At 38.2% G+C, this 8104-nt stretch overlaps 1 protein-coding gene and 1 long non-coding RNA gene across 2 annotated transcripts in view; one reads left to right on the top strand and one right to left on the bottom strand.

Annotated features, from left to right (window-relative positions):
• LOC125218541 (monooxygenase 2-like) overlaps positions 1-7194 on the bottom strand; it is a 14369-nt gene extending 7175 nt beyond the window's left edge. Inside the window, exon 1 of the mRNA XM_048120229.1 lies at positions 6937-7194. The gene's annotated coding sequence lies outside the window, so the exon portion shown is untranslated. The remainder of the gene's footprint in view (positions 1-6936) is intronic.
• LOC125218542 lies at positions 6951-7440 on the top strand. The gene is made up of 2 exons (XR_007175972.1): positions 6951-7090; positions 7188-7440. It is a non-coding gene; the product is annotated as an uncharacterized LOC125218542 (long non-coding RNA).
• Positions 7441-8104: the final 664 nt, after the last annotated feature.

The following is an 8104-nucleotide window of genomic DNA, read 5'->3' as shown; positions in this document are numbered from 1 at the left end:
TATTATATTTTATTTCTTAAATTTAAATTTATTACATAAAATTTATAATTAGTACTTTAGTGGCATGCTAAGTACTAAGCATAATTTACGACATCTCTTGATCGATTGCAAACATCTAATACTCCTTTAATTTTCGAAAAGGATTGAAGATTAAACAAGAAAAATAAAAATTCGGACACCCATTTAACGTCTTTTTAAGATCAACTAAAGATAGGAAAGATTCGGGATGTTTGAAGATCGGTATTTAGACTGTGTGCACAGAAAAGAATAACAAGATTCCTAGGTCCAGCAAATCCACTAGATCACAAGGTCTAGGAGCTCACTAGTCGTTGGAAAATCTCGGTCGTCGGACACACAGAATACTTATTCAAAAACCCTCAACCACTTATACTAAAACTTAGCACAGGGAAGTAGGGATCGATCCCACAGAGATGGATGCGTAATGAACATGCTTAAGGATCTGGAAATTATCTTTGGGTTGGCTGCTGCCACGCATTTTTGGGTTGAGGAAATTAAACTAAACTTGGAATTGAAATCTGCTACGCTAACAACTAGATCTAGGCAAAACAGAAATCATGCATGTAAATTGAAATCGGGACAATCACTAGATCTAAGAAATTATTCTAAATTACCTAGATCTGGGAAATAAACTGACGGTGTGGACCATGGTGAAAAAGCAGAGTACGGACGAAAAGCTGGTAAAACAACTAACTAAAGTACTAACTAACAGCGACATCATCCTCTCCAATTCAAATTGCACAAAAACTCAGAAGAAACAGGTACAGAGCGTAATCGGAAAACAGAGCAGACTGGATTTTAACAATTTAACGAAGAACAATTAGGAACTAAACAGATCTACGACTACTAGACGAAGTAAGACAGAAAGGAAGTAGAAAACTCAAAATTCCATGCACAACTTGAATCCCCTGTTCAGATCCAACCTCGAATGCTAAATCCACTCCGGATCCAAGCATCCGACACAAACTCCGGCCAAAAAACATCCCATAACTACAAAATCACCAGACAACCTCCGATCAACAACAACACCTCAGATCTACAGCCAAATTCCCCAGATCAAGCACCAAAGTGACAAAAACAGAGATTAACATGCAACTTGTCGAAATAAAACTTCAAACAACAGGATTAACGTAGATCAACACGAGATAACACAAATATAACAGAAACTAAAGGAATGCATAGATAATCAGTAACAACAACAACCAAATCGACTTCCAAAAGTGAAGTTCGAGCTAAATAAAGTGCAAAAGAACCGAAAGTAAATAGATTGTATCTTCGCCCTTCACGCGGACGGTGTTACGACGGACTTTCTCTGAAGATGAGACCCTTAAAACCCTAAACTACCCCAGAACTCCCATTTCCCAAGTGTGTGTGTTGTGTGTGAGCTAAGAGCGAAATTGTGTATCCTCCTTTGTGTGTTGCATGCTCCTTTATTTATAGGCGTTGAAGTGGGGCCCAACGAGGTATAGATAGACTTTGTTGCCCTCAGCTATTGACTCCCTTCTTTTAGCCTTCTTTTTCTTCAATTCTGTTCACTTTTCCTTCATTCCTTCTCCGTTTCCTCCAGCTTCTCCTGGATCTAGCGATTCTGTCACACACCTGGATTAAAAACTGTGTTAGACCCAGTAAAATGTAGTGCTTTTCACCATATAACCGATGCATGAAATTGGCCTTATCAATGTTACATTCCACCCACCTTAAAAAAAAATTTCATCCCGAAATTTGAGGTTCTCGTATATGAGTAACTTGGGTAGCACAAAAAGATAATGTTATTGTTCTCGCTTCTTCGATGATTTTAGGAGCTCTAATAAATCGTGGCCTTGACGTACCCTTGAAGAAATACCTCATCTTCTATTTTATTTTTCAACTCAGATCGGCACGCATCAACTTAAGATTTAGTGTCAATTTGCGCTCCCTTGATCCTAACATGAATTCTCTGTACTACATCAACATTTCATTTATCGCGTTTCGTGTTAACATTTATCTTTTACAAACTTCGTGCCAGACCCTCATTGGTAGATTGTACGAGTAAGTTTTTCAAGAAGCGTGGAAACTGTAATGGCCTCGTCACCTCCACTCAAGATAAGAAGAGAAGAAAAGCTGCAAGGGTCTTCTTAACCATACTCTTAGAGTTCAAAAAATTTCTTATTAGGAGGTTCTCGTAAATGGTACTAAAATAATCCAGAGTAGCTGTCAATTTGAAAAGGGATGATAACTTCAATATAGTAGGGTTTGGAACAATTAGACACAATGGGATTTGAATACAAGCAAAATGCCCTGAGCTGCGATCACCTTTGGTTTAAAACATTGTGATATGAGATCATGTCAATAAAATTTTGAGGTTTATGGATAATCCAAGGAAACGTACTCATAACAGAGATAATCATAACAAGATGAGGAAACAAAATGTGGATAAACTTAAATTTGGAGATGCAGAAAATCCAAAGATGGGGACAATAATGGCAGTGTGACTATGAAAAGAGACCGTCAATTCTTAAGGAAGAATTTATCAACAACCATGTGTGGAAAACACAATTGGTTAATGAATTGTCTAGGAAGAATGTTCTTCTTGAACAGTAAAATTGCCTAAGAGAAGGCATAAGATTATTCAGAAATTTATAACTCAAGTAACTTTCGAGATCAGAAATGGGTGATAGGAACTCATAGAGTTAAAAATATTGATTTCTCCTCTAATGAATCAAGGGGGTTGTAGTCAACCAAAAATTTCATAAAAAGGAGGATAAGAGTAAACTAGAGGCGAGTCACAACTTGACATATGAAGAGAAATTGTGGCGACAACTTGCACATATGAGTTATTTAAAGGTCCTAATCAAACAAATGAGTATTATCAATGCATAACAACAAGATGATACCCTGAAGTGCGAACAACTAAGAAATATCAGGGCCAAATGCGAACAACTGATCAACTGTTTCAGAGCGGGAGGAAATAACGACCTCATTTTTGAAGGAAGATCATGAGCACCGAACAATATGAGCTTAGAAACAAAATCATGAGTTATTTCAATGTCTTAATCAAACATACATGTATTATAAATGCACCGAGACAAGATGATATCGGAAAAATATTCGGACGAAGGTGCGAATAGTTGATTAAAATTTCTTTAGGGAAAGAGCAAATAAATAACACCCTCACCTTGAAGGAAAATTATGTGTGTCGGACAACAATGACCTTAGAAATAAAAGCATGAGTAAGGCACACTATAACTCCACACCACCCATTTTGGAAATACCAAGATGTACCAATAATATAAAATAGAAATCTGGTGGAATGGTATGAAGAGAAGCATCTCTGCATTCATCGAAAAGGTGTAACAAAGGACTTATTTGCATGATTGCCCAATTTTGAACAAAGAATTACTGTTATTTGCGTAATCATTGATCATAACACTTGGTCGAGATTTGAGGTTCACTTGAGACTTTAAACAAGCTTTTAGAAGGAACTGGTAACTAAACTAAATTTGAGCACGGCATTTACCCAGTAACAGACGAGCAATAGAAAAGAATACTTCAAAGCCTAGAGAATATACTAAGAGCAGTCGTGCATGATAGATGGAACAATTGAGAATCTATCTTGCCCCTAAAAAAATTCGTATACAATAATAATAACTAGACCACCATTAATATGACACTATACGAGAGACTAGATGGGAAAAGCGCAGATCACCACTTTGCTGGGATTAAGGTAAAATATATTGACTAAAATCTTTTTTTTTAATCTACAAGGGCGGTTCACCATCTTTCGTCTCTTTTGTGCATGATAAAGAAAATCTTGGGAACTAGTTCGTTTCACAACTATGTCCGACGACCATAGTTGAAAATCACGGCTCTGTAGTGTTCTCGATAATTCACGATGGTCATTCTCGTTGCCTTTTACTTTTTACACATGACTAAATTCTTTTTACTAAGTTGAAATTATATTCTTCTGCCATGTACGGATACCTCGTTCAATTAAATCGAAGGTACTATCTTTTGTTTTAACTGGATTGTCACCAAGGATAGTGGTCACCCAGATTGTTCACTATTGTTTGGATATGGAAGATGGGAGTATCTAGTTCCTGAACTTTTCTACAAATATCCTTCGTTCGCAACTCAAACGTTCTTATCTTTTTTTTTTGTTTTCATGACTAACTTTCTTTCTGATTACATACTTTTTCTCTTCACTGCTCGGGAAAGCAAGAAGTGTTTATAATTGTTCGCCTATGTTCGAGTCAATACTATGTTCTTAGAAGGAACGCATAGCTTAAGATTCTTAGTTCCTGGAAATACCTTACATGCAATGTGATTCACGAATTTACTCGAAAAGACACATTCTTTCAAAATCCTTAACTTTTCTCAATCGAGAAAATATTTCCCTTTTTCGTAATAATTTGCATAGAAATGCACCCCTTCCATTTGCACCTTCACTACATCTACAAAAAATAATGTTACTTCTTCTTCATCATTTAAAATATTTACTCGATAAAAACACATCAACTATGTCCTCAAAGCCTTTACTCAATAAAGAAACATCACCTCCTTTATCAAAATTTCCAAACTCTTTCTCTCGAATGTAACAAATTACTCTTTTTCTTTACAACACTCACTTCCAACTCTTTCTTCCGAGTCTCTACTCGATAAAACTCATCTTTCTCAAAAATCTCATCTCTTTTTTCTTCTTCTTCATTCATTCGCTTGAAACAAAAAAAACATGATAAGACTCATCATACATTTCTCAAAAATCTCATATTTCATACCGGACCCGTTCATTTGACCGTCGGTCCCTGTACCTTTCTCTTTTTAAACCTTTTGAACATCTCTACTTGATTTTAAAAGAAAGAACAATTTACCTTTTCCTTGTTGAGTGTGATTGGTGGGAATGCTGATTCGTTGACTAATTAGATAGTCTAGTGATACAAGTCTAGACTGGTAACTGAAAGAGACTCTTGGGTTCAAAGCATCAAAGAAACTGCTCTGATACCACTCTGTCACGACCGCACTTTGCTAAGGATAGCAAAGCCGGAAAACCGTGACTAGGGGTGGGGAATAAGAAGAGGGGAACAGAAAGGGGATAATAATGACAAATATTCACTCAGAAATAAAAGGGAAACAACTTCAATTAACTTTTAATCACAAGAACTTGAATGGAGATCTTACTCTTCAATAAATATTTATCAGAGTATAGAAGAACAATACGCAGCGGAATGAACACGGTCACATGTATGGAGACATGCACCTCTGAGAGCCTCTACTTAAAATATAAAGAAAATCATAAACTCTGCTCAGCATTCCCCACCGTCACTGCTCAACCTGCACATTTAGAAATATATGCAGGGCTGAGTATAAAAATACTCAGTGAACACATTGCCGAAATATACATACATAAAATGAAAATATTGTCATGCCATCACAATAACACTCGAGAGTTTTCTCTTAAAAGGCCCGTGCTTACTAAATTCTTTGTTCGACTGCGCAGTCTAAGTTCTTTCATACTTTACCATATCTGAACACCATGTGCCGTGGAGATGTTGCTCTTCCACGGTCACCTACATCTTTCTCCAGCCGGACGGCCTCCACTATCTCATCTTTGTGCCGTGGAAGGTGGCCACCTTCCCATGGTCACCTGTGTACACTAGTTCGAGTAGGGACACCACCCTCATTAGTATGTAGGATAGAAAATTTCACCTCGTTCGTTTAATTTCCTTAACTTGATTTTCTCGTTCCGACCTTAACTTGCGGAGATAACCTTTTTCAAGAATAAAAACAATAAAACATAAAATACTAATCAAACTTCAAGAATTTCTTAGACTTTAATAGGAATGCATGCCTCCTAATTAAAGCCTTTTATCTCGCTTTTCATCTTTCGCATATTTTAGATTATTCGGCGGCCGCCCAAGGCGTTGCGTGCGACGCCGGTCTGCCGTTCCTTGCGTGCGACGCCGGTCTGCCGTTCACGCCCATATTTCTCTGTTGGCGCCTCGTAATTTCCACCACAATATCGAAATAAATTCCCAAAAATTATTCAAGCTCATAGTTAAATTATCGCAGTTATTTCCCTTCGCTTTTATATTTATTTTGTACTTGGGAAAAGATTATTCGTAGTTTGCAAATTATTCCGAGACTTAATTTAATAATTCCCCATGATTTAAATTGATTTATTGGCCCAAAGAATTATTAAAGGTCCAAGACTTAATTATTTTACTTGGCCCACCTTATTTCTCCACAATTAAAAGAATTGAGCCCAAACACCCAAAGCAAAAGGAAGGAGGCCCAAATTTAATTGTATACTCCCATCCTAAACACCACACGGTCAACCCCTCTCTCTCCCTTTTCCCTCATTTCTTCCGCCCCAAATCAGACCCCATCGACCTCAAACCCACAGCGACGGCAACTCGCAAATCGCCGGCCGTCACGCGCTCACTGGTCGCTGCCTCTCCTCCCTCTCGGCCTCAACCCCATTTCTCCCAATTTGAAAACCCCAACCTAGGAGTCCTAGTTCCACCATCTCCGATTTCTCCACCAGTACCGACGCCGCGCAGCTCCGCCGTCGAAGTCGCCATCACCTCTGCTGTCTGCGCATAGCCGGAAGCCGTCGCCCTCGCCGAGTGCTCACCCAGGTCCGCCGCCGCTGTCCAGTTCAGACCGGAACAGCCCTGAGGCAACACGGCAGCCCCCAAAACTAAGCCGAACATCCCCGAACCACCCCGATTCAACCCGCAAGATAAGTTCTTACTCAAAATTATGTTCTTTCTTGCATTTGCGTTTAATTACCATAGGGTGTGATCGATTGTAGTGTTCGGTTCAAGTTCACTGTTCAATTGGTGATGTTTCATTATGGTTGCTGGTTGATTAAGCTATGTGTGGGGGTGATGTGGGGTGATATGCGATGTACAAAGACGATCATAAGGGAAAGGATTTTACCTTCGTGGGTATGAACTTGGTTGTGCAATCTGTGGGGCTGAAAAGGAAACTCCTTGTGCTTGGCAGAATCGACTATGAACTTGGATAATTGGAGCAAGAATTACTGTTCTCCTAATCTCTGACCCTCTCGGCTTCCTCTCTCAATTTGCTAAAGGTTTGCGGTTTGTGAAAGATGGGAATGAGTATACCGTGGATATCATGAGGCACAAACTGAGAATTTGGAATTGATTGGGATTATCCTTGTGTGTTAGTGTGCAGGAGGTGGAGTGTAATCAAGCAGGGGTGGAAGAGATGATCAAGCGGGAGGTGGAGGTGGAGGAGCTACGTGGCTTGAATGGGAGGGGAGTAATCAAGGAGGAAGAGAAAGCTATTGCAACTTGTGTAAAGAGGGACATTTGGGCTTCAAGAAGAAATTCTTTTAATGATTTGGGTTTTTCAAGAATGGGCTCCAAAATAATGTATTTTTTTTAGGCCCACAAGAAATAAATTCTTTTATTTCTATTATATTTTATTTCTTAAATTTAAATTTATTACATAAAATTTATAATTAGTACTTTAGTGGCATGCTAAGTACTAAGCATAATTTACGACATCTCTTGATCGATTGCAAACATCTAATACTCCTTTAATTTTCAAAAAGGATTGAAGATTAAACAAGAAAAATAAAAATTCGGATACCAATTTAACGTCTTTTTAAGATCAATTAAAAAGATAGGAAAGATTCAGGATGCTACAAATTTATTAAGACTCTAATGATAAAATACAATTTAAACTAATCAAGCACATCTTATCTTATTAATTAAATTTACACTTGAACAAAGAAATAAAATAACGCTGCATTAATCAATATTAGAAACTATTTCAACTACCTAGGTTTACTAAAAGAAAATTAGAGCACTGCGCCGCCGCTCTTCTTTCTCCATTATCGTCACGTCTCTTCTTTTTCAAACTTTTCAAGAAGCTTATTATTCTAATTCTCTTTCTCTTCTCTCTTCCATGTCGATGAAACAACCATAGCATGGGGTCGGCCCGGAGCAGCCCTGGGTCGACGGCCTATTCTGAGAGGTTTTCGGAGGTATTCACGGACCGGCGGTGGAGTCGGCCGACCCCACCTGGGTCCGTCAATGCTTATAGGTATGAAATGCTAAAAAATAGTATTAGTACTTGT

The sequence above is a fragment of the Salvia hispanica genome, chromosome 4, assembly GCF_023119035.1.
Source record: "Salvia hispanica cultivar TCC Black 2014 chromosome 4, UniMelb_Shisp_WGS_1.0, whole genome shotgun sequence".
NCBI lineage: Eukaryota > Viridiplantae > Streptophyta > Magnoliopsida > Lamiales > Lamiaceae > Salvia > Salvia hispanica.
Note: the sequence above shows the minus strand (reverse complement) of the source record. Positions and strands in the feature narration are given on the sequence as shown.